Genomic DNA, 19,981 nt, shown 5'->3' with positions numbered 1-19,981 from the left:
GTTCCTGACTAGCCTCAGCATCCTCCATAAGCATTCTGTCTTCTGGTCCCCCAGGGAGTCTTCCACATGTTCTTTATATTCTCTGTTCAATACCTCACCTGCTTCCTGAATCAGATCGGAGTCCCAGCCCTACATACATTCAGGGACTTCACCTTCAGAACCCCATTCATCAGATCTCTCCCATGGGTTTTTGGGAGATGTAGTCCTGTGAATTGCACCCACACTGGGGTTTTTCATTCCACTACCAATTCTTATGGTAAGTATTCCCTCACACATCACGAGGGAACCCCTATTTAAATGTGGTCATGGGTTTACCTTATAGCTCTTACCTAGAAGCCATCTACCTCTAATGTTGTTACTCTCAAAGAGGTGTTGAAACCCAGACTATGAAAAGATGAAGTAATCATAGTAGTAGCTAGGAAAGCCAGATACAATCTCAGTGATAAGACCTTTGGTGGTGCACACATATTACCTGCACATTTAGGGAGTGAAATATTACAAATGGTCACTCAACAATTTGTAAATAATTGATACAGTTATCTAGTTACTGTCTGCCAGTTCTGGCACCCCTGTTCCTTGTAACTTTTGTCTTCTCTATCCCATGTTAATAGTTAGGTTACGACCCATGTTTTTTGTAAACCGACATGATATGATATGTATCATGAATGCCGGTATAAAAAAAAGCACTAAATAAATAAATAAATAGAATTGTAGTTCTGAATGAATTTTATTTGTTTTGTATTGTCTGGTTAGTAATACTATTGCATTCTAGAATGATTAAAGTGGAATATTAAATAAATATATAAATACATACATACATACATACTTCCAATTTCTCTAGCTCCTCTCAGTGGCACCTGGTGCTCTGTTGTCATGGGTTGTGAGTGTGGACCCTTGGGCAGAGGCAGAGTTGACACTATCTGCAGGGTGGAGCTCTGCAGTTTTTCCACCATTGGCAGGTGGACTCAGATAGGGCAGAGGCCCATCTGGAGTTTCACCTTTACCAACCCATGTTACCCTCAGGTTGAGCCTTTAGGTACCAGAACCAGCAGGTCTTAGGTGGGGGCCTCTGGATGTGATGAGATCTGTGGATGAGGCAGGATTGGAACAGGAAAAATCAAGATGTATCCAGTGACAGGCTATGGTCGAATGCAGGTGGTGGTCAGGCAGGTCCAAGGGTCTGGATGTATGCAATATCAAGTATCAGTCCAAAGGAACCAGGGGGGCATCGGGCAGGGAAGGAGCAGAAAAATCAGAAGAAGCACACTTAAGAATTGAAGTTGTAATGACAAGGGCTAATGAGAAGACATGATCTATGGAGGCTAGAGGCGAAGACTAAAGACACAGGATGCTGGGCTGAAGACAGAAGACACAGGATACTGGGCAGAAGACTGAAGGCACAAGATGCTGGGCTGAAGATTGAAGACATAGGACACAGGGCTGAAGACTGTAGACCCAGGACACTGGACTGAAGACACAAGATGATGGGTTGAAGACACAAGACACTGGGCTGAAGCTGGGATCTATTATAAGCTGGAACTGGAGATCAGGAACAATGACACTGGCAACTCACACCACTGGAAGCATATTGACTTGTTGCCGAGTCAATGACTGTAAGCAGGCATGGGCCTTTTGTAGGCCTGCAGTCCTGACATTTTTAGGGACCACAGGGCTTTTCCTGCTGTGGTCCCTTTAAAACTCTGAGTGACATGGGTGTACGCCTATGAAGGCAGCAGAGAAAGAGTGCTGGAGTGGTGGCATCTGCCAGTTGATGGCAGCATCTCACCGCGTTCATGAGATCAGCATCGGCAGCAGTATTCTCGTGCCTGAAGCTGGAGGTAAGAGCGGTGCTCCATGGAAGCAACCTGCAGACTGCCTATTAGAACAGTACTCCACTTGCTAAGTCTCCTTCCAGAGGGTTTGGGTTTGTGGGGGCACTGGTGATGAAAACCCCTTTGGGAATTTGTGAGTTTCTTGACTCAGGTGACAAATTCTACCACCAAACAATTTATTTTCTCCTCTAGTTCATGCAATTCCAGGGACAGAAATGGATCTGCAAGCAAAGGAATAGCCTCCTCAGAGCAATGTTGATGGAGGACAGTCCCCATAAGGGGAGTGGAGACATCTACCTCCCTTCCTGAATCTGGACTGGCAGGACTAGATAGAAATATAGAGTTCCTCTCTTTCACTTGCTGAAGTCGGTTATGTAGGATTTGTATCTCTTCACTTCTCTTAATGATAAAGGACTCAAGCCTTTTCTTGGCATAATTGTATGCTCTTTCCAGTCTCTCATGCTTTGACCTCTCTTGTCCCAAGCATTCTTTTATTTGCTTGTAGAGATCTTCAAGGGTATTCTCCTGGAGATACTATGGAGTGATTTGAGTCTCTTGGGATTCTTTACATGGTTCCAGAAGTTCCAGAAGAGTGGAGGCCATAATCAATGGGCAGGATGACCCTTCGGAATCCATACAGGATTCAATACACCCAAGTCCCTACTGGGCAGGTTCTGGCGTGGAACAGTGAAATTGGAGCTGGTGTTGCTGGAGCCACAGGAGGTCTAACACAACCAGGCTTATGTCTCTGGACAGGATGTGGAAGCTAATGATCACCATGTGTGAGAGGCCAATACATAACACGAAGGGCAAGATGGACTGGGTCAGCCTTCCCAGAAGAGGGTTTCCATAGACAGACAAGAGTGCCAGAGGAGAAGTTAGGGGAACCATGGAATTCTGAATCTATCCACAAGCTCTTGTATGAAATTCTCTGCGAAGCCGGAGTACACCAAGGCCCTAGTAGAGGAATGGATGGAAGACTGCTGCAACATGTCTGACATGTGCAACTGGGGAGTCAAGGTAGTCAAGCCTAGTGTCATTCATCCAGGTGACTCTGGACATGGCAAGGTCTTCCTTCTTTATGGGCACTGAGCAAGGTGGTCTTGAGCTGCTCAGTATAAGCAGAGGCCTAGTTGTCTATGTCTGTGTCTCTCCTCGTGTGCCAAATGAGTGTGGCCCAATTGCCTGGGCTCCTATTGTGGTAGAATCACTGGTGAGGTAGAATCAGGCAGAGACGAGGGTTGAAAAGATGATGTCCAGGCTATGTTCCTCTTTGCTGAGCTTCCCTCTCGGGCTCATTCCTGGAGGCATCTATCTATCTTCCCCATGAGGTCTATGAGCACTTCCAATGAGGTGGGCAGTTCTCGTGCGACAAGCTCATCTTTAATTCAGGAAAAGTCACCTTCAAGGAAGATAGTAAGGAGACAGTCTTCCCACCAATTGAGCTTTGTTGCCAGGGATCTAAATTCAATGTCATATTCTGCCAGCATTCTGGTGCCTTGTCAAAGGTGGAGCAAATCAGAACTCAAGATAGTGGTGTGGCCAGGCTTTTCAAATACTTTTTTAAACAGCTCAGTAAACTGTTGCAGGTTCTGCAGCAATGGATCTGTATGCTCCCATAGGGGCAAGGCCCATGCTAAGACCTTCCCATCCAGTAACGAGAGGATGTAGGTCATCTTTGTCATGTCATCTGGAAACAAAGGAGCTTATAGGGAAAAGTGCATGTAGCACTGATTCAAAAAACCCCAGCATTTCTGGGGGTCACTGGCATACCAGGATGGAGACAGTACCTGAGTTATAGGTCAGATAGTTCTTAGAGATGGTGCTGGTGCTGCTAATGGCAGTGGCGGAACAACGGGCATAGTCTTGCTGTCTATCCATACAATGAGATGATTCAGGTCTGTGGCTAGGAATGCTAGAGCTGCCTCTAATTCCTGGATCTTATGAGCTAAACCTGGGATAGCCTGTAATGCAGACAAGTCCGCCAGGTCCATGGCCTTGGCAATCTGTTGTGAGCATGAACATTTGGGCAAAGGCGGAGTTGGTGCTCCTGTAGGATGGAGTCCTGCAGGTCCCCACTTTCGGCAGGTGGACTCAGATGAGGCAGAGGCCCAACTGGAGCTTTGCCTTTACCAGACTATGTTTCCCTCGGGTTGAGCCTTTGGGTACTGGGGCCAGCAGGTCTTAGGTGGCAACATCTCCTTGTGACAAATTCTGTGAATATAGCAGAAATGGAAGAGGAGAAGGCAAGGCATAACCAGTGGCAAGATGTGGTCAAAGGCAGGTGGTGTTTGGGCAGGTCCAAGGATCAGGACAAACTCAATATCAAGAATCCATCTGAAGGATAGGCAGATTGGGCAGGCAAGGAGCAGAACAAGCAGGAGAAGCACACAAGAACTGAAGAAGTAATGGCAAGGGCTGACAAGAAGACAAGGTTCACGGAGGCTGTCAGTGAAGACTGAAGACACGGGATGCTGGGCTGAAGACTGAAGACACAAGACACTGGGATGAAGACTGAAGACACAGGACGCTAAGCTGAAGTCTGAAGACATAGGATGCTTGGCTGAAGCTGGGATCAAAGATGAGCTGGGGCTGTTGACACAGGAACAAAGACACTGCAACTCACACCACTGGAAGCAGGTTGACCTGATGCTGAGGCAAAGACTGCAAGCAGGCATGGGTCTTTTGTAGGTCCGCACTCCTGATGTCATAATCAAGGGCCACGGTGCTTTTTCCACCATGATCCCTTTAAAACTCTGAGTGAAATGCATCTGTGCGCTTATGGAGGCAGCGGGGAGAGATTGCTGAAGCAGTGGCATCTGCGCAAGTTGGTGGTATCTCGCTGCGTTCGTGAGAGCAGCGTTGGCTGTAGTATTCTCAGGCCCAAGGCAGGAGATAAGAGCAGCAGTCTGTGGGAGCCCCCCATAGACCACCGTTTGAAACATCTGTGAGTGCTATCGAAGGCTTGCAAGACTGACATAAAATTAGCAATGTCATAAAAGTTTTGGACATTTCCTATGTCATTTCAAATGGCTGCATGGCCCTAAAATACATACACTTTGATGATAAGGTTAATGCATGAATTGCACTGAAAATATAAATTACATGCATTGGATCACCTTTCCCCTGAAATGCCATTTTACCACATGCAGTAAGTTGCCAAGTGAGCCAAAATAAGTGCAATATTTCTAAAGGCTAAAAATACAGCAAACCTGTCTTGCAGGCTTGTATACAATACATTCTAATCTAATTTTTGGTCACCCAGAACCTGACTCTGCCTTTACAAATTGTGCCCCCCCCCCCCCCACACACACACACACCACTACCAACAACACACACACACACACATATATCTGTGGCATAGATAGTTGCTCGCTTACAAACTTTTATATGGTGCTCTAAGACGGAATATTTGGAGGAATGTGGCAGGTATCACTGTGCCTTTTTCTGGTAAGATTCTTCTGGTGGCCTGCTTGGAACTCTGGGAACCTCACCAACATTGAGTTAATTTATATGTATCCCTCTTCTGTTGCTTCAAAAGTGTATGTTAATGCATTGGGCAGCTACAGAATTGCCAAGCATCAATTCATAAGAGCAATATATGAGCCAGTATATAAGGATGGATATCCTTTATGCTGGAGAAAAAGAGTTTGAGGAAAGGGTATGTGAAATTATGGAAGAACATTTAAGGTATGTTATCTAAGGAGGTGCAGAATATATTAACTAAGGGGTAGATTTTCAAACCGCGCGATTTGGCGTACTTTTGCTGGCGCATCAGGCGCAAGCAAAAGTACGCGGGATTTTAGTAGATATGCGCGTAGCCGCGCGTATCCGCTAAAATCCTGGATCGGCGCGCGCAAGGCTATCAATTCCGTATAGCCGGTGCGCGCCGAGCCGCGCAGCCTACCCCCGTTCCCTCCGAGGCCGCTCCGAAATCGGAGCGGCCTCGGAGGGAACTTTCTTTTGCCCTCCCCTCACCTTCCCCTCCCTTCCCCTCCCTTCCCCTACCTAACTCACCCGCCCAGCCCTGTCTAAACCCCCCCTTACCTTTGTCGGGGGATTTATGCCTCCCGGAGGGAGACGTAAATCCCCGCGCGCCAGCGGGCCGCTAGCGCGCCGGGACGCGACCTGGGGGCGGGTCCGGAGGGCGTGGCCACACCCCCGGACTGCCTCAGGCCATAGCCACGCCCCTGGGCCCGCCCCCGGAACGCTCCCGACACGCCCCGAAAACGCCGCATGGTTCAGGCCCGCCCCCAACACACCCCCAACATGCCCCCGACACGCCCCCCTCAGAAAACCCCGGGACTTACGCGAGTCCCGGGGCTCTGCGCGCGCCGGTAGGCCTATGTAAAATAGGCTCACCGGCACGCAGGGCCCTGCTCGCCTAAATCCGCCCGGATTTGGGCGGATTTAGGCGAGCAGGGCTCTTAAAATCCGCCCCTAACTGCATCTATGTCCATTTAACATTTATTATTGTGATTTTATGAAGGCCTAGTTGAAAGAGGGTATTGTGTGTGCAATGAGATGGTGTTAGTTGTGTGAGCGGTGGCACATTCAATTTTAACACAGTTGCAACATAAGCAATATTTATCTGTCTTCCCAACTTTGCAAAAATGATCATCTGATTATTCAGGCTAAGAAAACTATAAATAAAATTATATAAAAGCCTTATTTCCACTCTTTGAATGGCAACTCATGATCCATGACCCTTGATATAAATAATTATCTGAGAAAATAATTTTTAAAAAAAAAAGAAAGAAATCCAAATTCCTAAATTTCTGGGATGGCAAATTCTGGATTATAAATTCAGAAATATCAGTCCATTTCTAATCATTTGTCTCTCAAAAAGTATTTTTTAATGATCTATGAATCTTTGAAGAAGACCTTATCCATAAATAAAATCAAGCAAAATTTATAATGTTATAAAAAATGTTTTAGCTTTTAATCTTCTTATAGGTATTGGGAGGGTGGGCGAATATGTCAGGGAAATTAAAACAGATGTGTCCCTCTCTAGTAATCTGCCAATGGGCCTTTGTTGTATAATGATATAAAAGTCTAATTAAGTTAAAAAATAAGTAGCATAGAGATTATATTAACATCTAGATAGTGTTATTAGCTATGTAAAATAAATGAGAAACTAGAAGCATATTCAAAGATATAGTTTGTATTATACGTTTACATTTGACTGACCCAGGTTAATTTTGAAAAATTAATCCAGATCTATAATTCCAATTCCTTTACAAAAGGCAGAACTAATTTTTTTATTATATTCTGCCTTTTGAGACACTTCAGAGTGGATTACATTCAGGTACTTAGGTATTTCCCTATCCCCAAAGGACTTCTAATCTAAGATGATAATTTTTAAACAGCCGAGTGAGTATACATGTATGTGCATAGATCAGCTCACATAAATGGATCCAGCCATTTTATAACATAACCACATGTAATAAAATTGGCAGTACATGTTTACATATGCATGCAATTTTATATGGACAAATGCATGTTCGCACAAATGCTGCCTCTACCATGTAAGTGGGGGGATTTTTCTAGGCATGCGAGCCGACTCAAATACCCATTTCCCCAGTTTGTTTCCAGTTCGTCCAATAAAAGATATGACTTCCTAACCCCCCTAAATATAGCCTCCCTTTAACCGTATTAGCTCTGACCCTTCAAATCCCACTAACTAGCCTTGATATTTGTATTTTCAAAACTTACATGCCATTCATAGCAAAAGTAAACTTATATGGTACGGGGACCCCGGTGCGCTCTTGTATGAATAAGTACTTATGCGCATACTTCAGGTTACAGACCAGAACGCCCATGCTCCATCCATGCCCCACTCCTTTTTTTACATCCCGATTTGTGTGTACTAGGAGATACGTGTGTACTGTGGTATCTCTTAAAATCCATGCAGTGCACACTGGCCTGAGATACTTGCATATCTCCCAGCTTTGGCACATGTAGGGCTTTTAAAATATGCTTTTAAGCAGATAATTTTCAAAGAATTATGGGGCAGATTTTTAAACAAGCGCACGCGGGGTACATTTGTGCATGCTACCCGGTGCACACAAATGTACACCTGATTTTATAACGTGCGAGCGCTGCCGCGCGCACTTTATAAAATCCAAGATTGGTGCGCGCAAGGGGGTGCACACTTGTGCACCTTGAGCGCGCCGAGCCCTAGGGGAGCCCTGATAGCTTTCCCCATTCCCTCCAAGGCCGCTCCGAAATTGGCCCACCCCCCAGCCCTACCTAAATCCCCCCTTCCACTATCTAACCCACCACCCAGCCCTACCTAAATCCCCCCCTACCTTTGTTTCAGGAATTATGCCTGCCTTTATTTCAGGAGTTGTGCCTGCCTATGGCAGGCGTAACTTGCGCGCGCTGTCCAGCTGCGGCACACCGTGCCCGGCATGGCCACTGTGCCGGAGGACTTGGGACCACCCCCAGACTGGCACCCTGCCCCCCTATACTGCCCCCTGCCCTGCCCCTTCCCACCCCTTTTTCAAAGCTCCAGGACATACACGTGTCCCGTGGCTTGCATGCATTGCCAAGCCTATGCAAAATAGGCTCGGCACACTCAGGAGCAGGTTTTCGGGGTTATGCACATAACCCTTATGTGCATAACCCTTATGTGCATAACCCTTCGGGGTTATGCACATAACCCTTATGTGCATAACCCTTTTGAAAATCTACCCCTATGTACATAAAATTTAGCATATTAGTGCACAAGTAGCGTGTAAATGTTATTTTATATAAGTCAAAAGTATATTTATACTTTACGTTTCGAACACGCACATATGCACATAAAAAAGAGGATGTCTAGGGGTATTCTGGGGCGGGGTCAACAGTTAAGTGCATAAGTTGCTATTGAGAAAGACACTTATGCACATATTTTGGCAGCTTAGTGCTAATTATTTTGTGTAATTGATATTATACTTGTTTATTATATTTATTGGTTGGGTGGGAGGTTTGGGTGAACTGGGAGGAATCAGGCTGAAGAACCAGGAGAGACTCAATAGCTTGGAGAAGGACTGGAAGAACTGGTGGAATACTTGGTAAACTGGTTACATTGAATTACATGCGCATATTTTAAAATATGCTGACTTACGAGAATAAATCGTGTTTTACACGAGTTAAGTCCTACTTTATTTTTATGCATAAAATATATGTCCTTATATTTTTAAAATAGGCAGGAACAGTACATGCGTTCAATGCTTTGAAATACTCATTTTGAATGCATTGCATGTATTCATGCATATGTTCCGAGGTAAAGATACATGGATTTAATGATAAATGTAAGTTATAAAACACTATCATAGATCTACATGTGGCCATATGTTTATGTATATATGCTGCTGTGAATAATTGTTTGAAAGTTATCTTCTAAGTTTGTACCTGAGGATATAGAAAGTGAAGTGACTTGTCCAAGGTTGCAAGGAGTTTCAATAGGATATGAACCCTGGTTTTCCTGGTTCCCAACATGCTGCTTTAACTGCTAAGTAGGCACTCCTCCACTATATGTCCAGTTAGAAACAATTGAGTAAAAACGGAAACCAGAACCATACTTGTTAGGCCTGACCTGGGTAAAGCTACGATCCATATTCAAAAGCCTCCTCAATGGGCAAGATAACCAGATAAATGTATCCAATTATCCTTATATAGATATTTATTCAGGAGCGCTTATTATTTAAAAGTGCTACCAACTATTCGACTAACTGGGTCATTTACCATTTTGCGTTAGGGTCTTAATGCTTGCGATAACGCCATAACCTGTGACTTGGTATAATTAATGGTAATTAATTGTAGGTATGAACAGCAAAGTTGACATCAGTGAAGATTTTCTGTCATTTGGAATGATGAAAAGTTGATTTGTGTGGTAGATTAATCAGTGTGCAAAGCAGAAAATAGTGTGGGTGGAAGAGCAGCAAAATTAGCCAAACCACACTCCCATTTTTATTGCAGACACTATTTCCTCTATATTTATAGCATTTTGATGAATCTAGGTCTAAATCTGGTCTGTCAAAATTTGACCAGCTCGATTTAGTGCAGCTGGGGTTCCCAGGCTAATAAATCCTGCACAGTGAGTTTATCAACCCCCTTTTACTGCCCGCCACAGGATCCCCATCCCTCCCAGGAAGAAAATACAATGGGGGGGGCTCTTCCAATAATTTCTTAAAGTGGCCTGGCACGTTCATCCTCACAATTACATCCCCCACCCACACACACACACACTTGATACTAATAATAAAACCCAGGCTCTAGGGTTTTATTATTATGCTTTCCTGCCCCCACCCCCAACTCTGAGCCTTCCTAACTCCCCTAAAAGAAATCACAGGACAGGAAGTACAGGCTTACCACCCTCCTAGCATCCAGCATTACTCTGACCGCAACCCTGGTAGTGTATGAAACCAGTATTATTATCAGAGGAACACTAGAAGCTGGGAGGACACAAAGGTCCAGCTCTTCAAGCAGCATCTAACATTGCTGTCAGAGCAATGCTGGATGCTGGGAGGATTGCAAGCCAGTACCTCCTTTTAGCATGGCCTGGAGTTTCTTTTGGCAGTGGATTTGGGAGGATGGCGGTTGAGGACTAGAGTGGGGCCAAAGGAATGGGCTTTATTATTATTATTATTGGGGGTGGAACTGGGATGTAGGACATGTCAGGTCACTTTAAGCAATTATTACTGGAGAGAAGAGGATCCCAGGGGTGGGGGCTGGGGGCTTTTGGGCTCCTTCACTATTTTGTTTTTTTTCCTGGGAGGTAGGATGATCTTGCAGGCAGGTCAGTAGCCAATGTACAACATTTCTTTGCATGTAAGAGGGAGGTAACATCTGAACAGCCAAAATTAGGTCTGCTATTGCTGTCTCTAAATTTGTCTGCTAACACTGAATATAATGCTATTGGCTAAATTTGTGCAAGTTATGGTTTTGCATGCACAAAGTTAGCTGGATAGAGGGGGAATTTTGAACAGGTAAATATCAACTTATAAGTCATAGACCTACTCAGACATATGCACAGCAACACAATTATATTTAAAACAGCAAGAACTACATTTTTCTGAGCTATGAGCGTCTCAGCAGGATTTGGTTTGGTAAAAAAGAAGCATAATGAGACATACAATCATTCCTTTCAAACTCTCAACCACCAGTAGTACCTCTTATCAAAAATACTTCTCAAGACTGTCATAGTTATCTGCCTGGAAGCATGCTATTACCATAATCCACATAAATACTAAGAACATTTTGCTACTCTGAGCATTCTGTGTTCATTTTGCTATTCTGAGGAACATTTATCTGTTGACACAACAGCAAAACTCATTAGATTTGTAGCAGCATACTGTGAATGACTTTGATAAAATGTTTACTTGAATTGTTTGATACAATGGTGTATTAACAGGTTTTATTTGTAGGGCATGAATTCCTTTTTTATCTTTCAGAGATACAGTGGGCATTTATGCTTTGTGACACAACTAAAACTAATCCCTTCCACCATGTATATATTACTGCAGGTATGCTTAAATGGCACCACCACTATTAGCCAGTCTGATTGTCAGGATATCCGTAATGAACATGTATGCAATGTGAATGCGTTGAAAACCCAGGAAATGAGGAAAACAGACAGAAACTCCAACTGGCAAGCTGGCTCTTTCTCCTGAGGACTGGTTTGAGCATCACTGCGGTAAAGCGTGCGTCACAAGCCTGAATAAAATAAAGATGATACTGTATCTAGTGTAGAGATTTGGCAAGTGTTCCAAAAGAGATATGATTCCGTTCAAACAACTTCCTAAAAACATGTTTTATATCAGATATTCAACAAATTAGAATAATGGTAATGGGCCACCTAAAAGACTGCTCCTTCCTAATCTCCCAGTTGGGTATGCTGTCATTTTTACCTCCTTTTTTCAAGATCATTTTAATCAGATCTCAGAATGCAATCCCACCCAGTTTTAAGGACTGAATTTTCAAAAGCATTTACGTGCATAAAAACATGGTTTTAAGCATGTACTCTACATGAGCATTTGCAAATTGCCTGATAGGTTGCATGTGTAAAAGTATGCATAGAAGCATGACTGTGAACCTTTATGCGCATAACAAACAGGTATTCCAGGGGGCAGAGTTGGGGTGGGGATAGCATTTATGAACATATTTTTTATTTTCTTATGTATGTGCATAAATCTCCTTGCACATATATTCACTTGCTAATAAGCAGGCATAAATGTGTATACATATGTCATACTGGGTTCCATATGTTCCAGCTAATTTTTGCTTTAGCTCTGCAAAATGCAAAAGTTCATATTCAAAGTCATTTATCTGGATAGCTCAATCATTATCCATCTGAATGGCATTTTTAAAAAATATTGTGCCACTTACCTGGCTAATAAGGATGCACATTTGTTTGACATGGAAACTGAAAATGGTACAAATGAGCTCATTTCCATTTCATCCCAAATGAAATATGTTTGATCACCAAAACCCAAAACATTTTGGTCCAATTCATTTTTGGCAAATATGCATTTATTTATTTAAATATTTATAACCAGCCCTTCCTGTTGCTAAAGGGTTTATTCGTCCCTCAACATCTCCTGCCGTGCAGGATTTTTCTTCATTATGAAGAATGACGGGTCCCTAAGGCCGTGTATCGATTACCGTGGCTTAAATGCCATCACCCACAAAGATAAATATCCATTGCCCTTGATCTCCAAGTTATTTAATCGATTACACAGAGCATCCATTTTCACCAAATTGGATCTGCATGGAGCTTACAACTTGGTGCATATCCGTCCCGATTACATCTGGAAAACAGCTTTCAACACCAGAGACGGGCATTACGAATATTTGGTGATGCACTTTGGCCTCTGTAATGCTCCCGCAGTATTTCAACGGATGAATAATGAAATCTTCAGAGATCTACTGTACATTAAGATTGTAGCATACCTTGACGACATCCTTGTCTTCTCCAAGGATCTGGCTATGCACCGTACCAATGTTCGCACGGTTCTTCAACGTCTCCGCGAGAACCTTCTTTTCGCGAAGTTGGATAAATGCCTGTTTGAAAAATCCAGTTTGTCCTTTCTAGGGTATATAATCTCATAACGAGGATTCTCTGCGGACCCTGAAAATCTCAAAGGAATCCAAGATTGGCCACAGCCCATGGGTCTTAAAGCACTAGAGATGAGCTTTGTTTTTTTCTACAGGGTCAGTTTTTGAGTCGGACGCTTCGGGGTAAAGTTCATTTTTCCTCGGTTAGTTTTTTGGAAAAACGACCAAAAACTAAATGGGGAAAAACGAAACCGGCCCAAAAAATGATGCGGGAAAACAAAGCTAAAAAAACCCCACCCCAAGCATTAAAATTCACTTTAATACATTAAATACAACCCCTCCCCCACCATCCCAATCCCACCCCAAGACTTACTAACATCCCTGGTGGTCCAGCGGGGTCCCGCGAGGGATTTCTCCCTCCGTGCTGTCGGGCTGTCTGGCCTGCCTCGATCAAAATGGCACTGCTAGCCTTTGATCTACTATGTCACAGGGGCTACCGGTGCCATTGGTCAGCCCCTGTCAGATGGCCATCGGTGCCATAAGAACATAAGAAAATGCCATACTGGGTCAGACCAAGGGTCCATCAAGCCCAGCATCCTGTTTCCAACAGTGGCCAATCCAGGCCATAAGAACCTGGCAAGTACCCAAAAACTAAGTCTATTCCATGTTACCATTGTTAATGGCAGTGGCTATTCTCTAAGTGAACTTAATAGCAGGTAATGGACTTCTCCTCCAAGAACTTATCCAATCCTTTTTTAAACACAGCTATACTAACTAGGGGTGTGCATTCGGATTGACCGCATTAGTAAAACGCTACTCATATTTTTTTTTAACTTAAAAAATTGATTCGACATAAACGATCGGATTTCCCACATATCCAACATAGATATGTTGGATATGTGGGAAATCGCGATTGTTGAGCCAAAATAAAAATATAAACCCCCTCACCCTCCTTAATCCCCCCCCCCCCCCCCCGACTTACCACAACTCCCTGGTGATGGAGCGAGGAGTGAGGACGTCATTTCTGCAATCCTTGGCGAGAAGCATGTGACGTCGGCGGCACGTCGAGTGACGCCGGCGTCACGTGATTCCCGGCGAGTTCGCGCCGGACGGCTCGTTCGGCCCAAAAAAAACTTTTGGCCAGCTTGGGGGGGCCTCCTGACCCCCCCAAGTTGGCCAAAAGTTCTTTTTGGGCCGAACGAGCCGTCCGGCGCGAACTCGCCAGGAATCACGTGACGCCGGCGTCACTCGACGTGCCGCCGACGTCACATGCTTCTCGCCAAGGATTGCAGAAATGGCGTCCTCACTCCTCACTCGATCACCAGGGAGTTGTGGTAAGTCTGGGGGGGGGATTAAGGAGGGTGAGGGGGTTTAAATTTTTTTTTTGCACATATGTACATATACCCAACTCATTGGATTTTTTTTATGTCCATATTGGCCGCAAGTGGGACCCCCTTTCGGACATAAGAAATATAAACATAAAATTTTGCTCTGCACATCCCTGATACTAACTGCACTAACCACATCCTCTGGCAACAAATTCCAGAGTTTAATTGTGCGTTGTGCTCATTCAATGTGATAGGGGCTGAACAATGGCACCAGTAGCCCCTGTGACATAGTATGGGCAAAGGCTATCGGCGCCATTTTGGTTACTGTCAGCCGACGGTCCGAGTGCAGGAGGTCACTCCAGGACCCCTGCTGGACCACCAGGGACTTTTGGCAAGTCTTAGGGGAGCCTCCTCACCCCCACAAGACTTGCCTAATTTGTGATAAATGAACCACATCTCTATAAAGCACTACAACAATTCCTTGGATTCACGAATTATTAACGTCATTTCATTCCTCATTACTCAACACTGGCAGCTCCTCTCACCAGGTTGACCTGTAAGGGTGAAGATACCCTGAACTGGACCCCAGAAGCCATTACAGCCTTTCAATGCCTCAAAGAGGCCTTCCGTACTGGACCCTGTCTTCACCATCCAGATCCAAACTCCCCCTTTCAGGTCGAAGTAGACGCCTCCGCTCCTGAGTTTCTTCCTGGCCAGAAAGTCTGCTTAAGCACTTGGTATATTCAGCTTAAGATACCTTCCCAAACATTTGCACTGAGGTACATCCGACATTTTCCAGTCATTCGCCGTGTTGGACCAGTTACATATCAGCTTTGGCTGACACCAACATTAGGAATCCATAACACTTTCCACATATCACTTCTGAAGCTAGTGGTCCTATCTTGGCCTTCACAAAAAATTCCTGAACCATTTCTGCTGGTTGCGGAATCCGACACTCTGCTGGTTGCGGAATCCATGAAGTCCTTGATGTTCGCTGTAGGGGCCGCCGGTGGGAATACCTCTTTCCTGGGAGGGTTATGGTCCCGAAGAGAATTTGTGGGAACCAGTTCGTAGCATCCTAGATAAAAACCTCCTCCTTCTATTTCATCATGCCCATCCGGGCAAACCCAGACCTCCAAGAGAGGGGCGTAAAGGGGGGTACTGTTGCGTGTGCTGGCCGCAGCAGACCTGTGGCCCAGACCCCTCACCTCTCTCTGGTGAATCCAGTGCCTAGTTCCTCATCTCTGGTGGCGGTGGGCTGCCAGCTCTGTCCTCCAGCTGCCCCCGGTGCCTCACCTTCAACTACAGACCTCTGTGCTCCACGTCAGGCCTCTCTGCGTGGTCTGCGGAGATACGCCGCCGTTCCGTACCACACACCCTTCCCTAGGCATGCATGCATGACATCATTGCTACTTATGAAGGGCCCACAGCGGGAACTTGGCCACGGTCCCGGATGATGACGTTCCCGAAGCTCCAGTATTTAAGGCCAGGCTTGGCTTCCAATGATTGCCTTTGCAACAGGTCTCCACACTGGTCGTGTACTCGTTGCCTCTTGGTGATTCTCCTGCATTCCTGGTTCCTGATCCTCGCAAGTTCCTGTTCCTATTCTTCTTTGTCCCTGCGTTCCTGATTCCTAACCCTTCATCGAATTGCCTTCTCGGACATGACCTCTGCATTGCTTGACTACGCCATTGACTCTCTGCAAGCCCGGACCTCTGCATTGCCTGATTACACCATTGACTCGCTCCAAGCCCAGATCTCTGCATTACCTGACTACACCATTGACTCTCTCCAAGCCCGGACCTCTGCATTGCCTGACTACGCCATTGACTCTCTACAAGCCCAGACCTCTGCATTGTCTGACTACGTCCTTGACTCTCTCCTCGTCCAGACCTCAGGCTTGACTTTCCACTTCTCCTTGATTGCCGCCAGCCCTGACTCCAGTTTGCTCCATGATGCCTCTTCAGTCTACGTCCTGAACTTGGCTTATTCAGGCTTCGGCCTGTTCTTGCTCGTGCACCCTCTGTCTGAATTTGGTTCTATTGGCGCCCGGGTCTCTGGGACTTCCACCTCGTCCAGTACAGACTTCTCCATCTTACTGTTGCTGCCTCTGGGCTGACCTCTCTGCCTTTCCATCAACGACGACCCTAAGCCCAGCCGGCCCCAGCACCCAAAGGCTCAACTTGCAGCAAATGAGGGCTGGTATTGGTGAAGCACCAGCTGGCCTCCGTCCTTCAGCCAACTCCACCTGCCGATGGTGGGGACCCATAGGATCCTTCCTACGGGTAGCGTCAATCCCACCTCAGCCCAAAGGTCCACTTCCAGCACAATACTTCCATAGTTCAAGCGGGGATACAAGCAGAACATACATAAGAAAATCATAAAATTCAATAAAATGACATAATAACAACAATAAAATGATGACATTAGAACTCAGCAATGAAATTCAAAAGACCACAGGAAAAGATGAGACCAGCTAACTAGCTCAGTGTTTCATAAGCAACTTTCAATAAGTATGTTTTAAGAGCTTTATTAAAAGCTTTAGGTTCTTTTATGTTTCAGACAGATACTGACAGAGAGTTCCACAGAAATGATCCAGCAGTCAAGAAAGTTCATTCCCTTGTCTCATCAAGGTGGGCCAATCTTGGGAAAGGTACATCTAAAAGACCTTGTTTAGAGGACCTATTTTCAGCATTGATGCAATCCAGGGAGAGGTAATATTGTTTAACAACTTATGTCTGGTAACTTCTAGTTTGTACTGAATCCAGGAGGGTATAGGAAGCCAATATAAGGACTGAAGTACTGGTGTAATGTGGTCATGAATTGAATTACCAGTAAGTAGCCAGGCAATAAAATTTTGAATGATTTGTAGCCGTCATAGGGAATAGGCAGGGAGACCAATGTAAAGGGAGTTACAGTAGTTAAGCCCATAGAATATTAAAGATTGCAAAACTTTGTGTAAGATGGAAAAATCCATAAGGGGGTTCAGGTGATGCAGAAACGTTAACTTAGCAAACAACGCATAGGCTAGGGATTTTATGTGGGCATGCATTAAAAGAGAAGACTATCAGGACACTAAGATTGTGTACAGTGCTAGATGTGAATATGTTCACCTTCAAGAATGAGAATGGAGTGGTTGTTAACAGAAAGAAAACATGACAAAATAATTTCTGATTTATTAACTGAGTGAAAGTTTATTGCATTGCTTTGCAGTCAGTTCTGAACTGTAGATAAACAAAGCAAAGCAAATTATTCTATCAGAGGCCAAGAAGTTTTTAGAAGGAAAAAAACCCTGAAAATCGTTTGCATATAACTTGTAAAGAACAGATGGCAGAGTGGTATAAGATAAATGTTAAATAGTGCTGCTGCTAAGGCTGAGCCTTATGATACACCAGAGTGCAGGAGAAATCAAGAAGAGGTCACAGAGTTAAACACAACTTGTTGTGTATGGTGAGATACAAATGAGGTTAACCAGAAAAGAGCAAAACCAGAAAAACCCAAAGCAGCAAGATGAGAGAGTAATATGGAATGGTTTATGGTGTCAAATGCTGAGGAATGTAGGATAAGAATGTATTTAGTTCCAGTATCAAAGCCTCATCATCCAGTGTCAAAACTAGCTAGAAGGAGAGTCTCAATATTATCAAATTTACGATAACCAAATTGATATTGGTCTAGTGTGGAATGGGCATCAAAACCCTCCAATTACATGATAATTAATATAAGAACAAAATGTTCAATTATTTTTGCTAAATATGATAGGGATAAGATGGGATGATAGATAAATGCTTCTTCCAAATAGGATGAACAGATATTCTTTTTAATGCAATGGGAAACAAACCAATTAAATATGAATTTGGTAATAAATTCAATAGTGTCATGCCAGATGATTTTTAACAAAGCTGTAGAACAATGATTTATTAGAATGGTTGATGAAGTCAAATTTGGGATAATCTGCAGAATCTCAGATTGAGAAACTTCCGAAAAGGTATCCTATCCAGTTGTGTTGGCCAAAAACATTATTAGACATGGGTTCCTTATTATTGGAAAATGTGGCATGTAATGACTCGACTTTGTCAGAGAAATAACATGTGAAAATCTCAGCAAGATTATTTTCATGTTGTGGGAACAATCTGAGGAGCTGAGCAGGATATAAAGAGCTGCTTAACTATATGAAACAGCTTTCTAGGGTTGTTAAGTAAGGCTGAAATCTTGGTGGAAAAATAAGTCTTTTTTGCTGTGGATATTACAAAATGATAACATTCTAATTGAGTTCTATATGAAATTAGATGATCAGTGGTAGGGCTAGTCTACCATGTTAGTGCACACTATCGGGAGTTAGCCCACACTAACCCGAAAATCAGGGCCCTCGAAAAAAAAAAAACCCCGAACCGTGGGAAAAATGAAATTCCCGTGGGGGGGCCCCAAAATGAAGCCCGACATGGAATTCTAACCCGAAGCACATCTCTAATTTATACATCTTTTAACAAAAGATTTTTTTCAAGCTAATGTAGAATTTAAAAACATTTTCCTTCTGTACTACCCCAAAATAAAAGTAGACGCATCATTAAAACAGTACAAGTATCTATTTTTATTTAATGTAATATTACATGAGAAGTATACTCAGGGCACTTCTGAAAAAAGAATGCATACAACCAAGCATATATATTCTCTATCTATCACAAAATCATGGTTAAAAAAATATTTCAGATGAACTAATCATAATTTCATTTCTTATATTTTGTTTCATCATCTCATTCTAAATCATGACTAAATTAACAAGTCAACATGAACCAGACCCTCATTGCAATTACATACCAGTGCAGCACACTTTTTTTTCACAAACAAGGATGACTCAGCATTATATCTATTTTCTACCACACATACAGCCCGATACTGTAAAACCGCGGGAAAGCGGACGAACGCCCGCTCTCCCGGCACACGCACCGGCCCTTCGCCGGTGCGAGCTATCCAGTATGCTCCAGCATGCAAATTAGGCGACACGGTGCAAACGAGGGAAAGGAGGCGCTAGGGACACTAGCGCGTCCCTAGCGCCTCCTTTTGGCCTGGAGCGGCGGCTGTCAGCGGGTTTGACAGCCGACGCTCAATTTTGCCGGCGTCGGTTCTCGAGCCCGCTGACAGCCACGGGCTCGGAAACCGAACGCCGGCAAAATTGAGCGTCCGGTTTTCGGCCCGAGAGCCGCGGGCCAAATTCAAATTTTTTTTTTTTTTTTAACTTTTTTTTACTTTTGGGGACCTCCGACTTAATATCGCTATGATATTAAGTCGGAGGGTGCACAGAAAAGCAGTTTTTACTGCTTTTCTGTGCACTTTCCTGGCGCCGGAAGAAATTAGCGCCGACCTTTGGGTCGGCGCTAATTTCTTAGAGTAAAATGTGCAGCTTGGCTGCACATTTTACTTACTGGATCCCGCGCGCATACCTAATAGGGCCATCAACATGCATTTGCATGTTGAGGGCGCTATTAGGTGCCGCGAGTGGGCCGCGTGTTTTCCTCCCCTTACTGAATAAGGGGTAAGGGAAAACACGCGTCCAGAGCAGGCTGACAGTGCGCTCCAACGGAGAACACTTTACTGTATCGACCTGATAATTAATTCTTCAACCTTGGCATAGTGGTATTATGCCTATCTAAGGATTGCTTAATACTTCAGTATTTTACCTTTTGACTTCAACGCTTGGTTGTGTTCCGCGGCCACGGACGCCCACAGCCATGGCCCCCTACCTGAACTGCGACAGCGACCCACAGCAGCAGCATCGGGGAA

This window comes from Rhinatrema bivittatum, chromosome 2 (assembly GCF_901001135.1).
Source record: "Rhinatrema bivittatum chromosome 2, aRhiBiv1.1, whole genome shotgun sequence".
Classification (NCBI taxonomy): Eukaryota; Metazoa; Chordata; class Amphibia; order Gymnophiona; family Rhinatrematidae; genus Rhinatrema; species Rhinatrema bivittatum.
Note: the sequence above shows the minus strand (reverse complement) of the source record.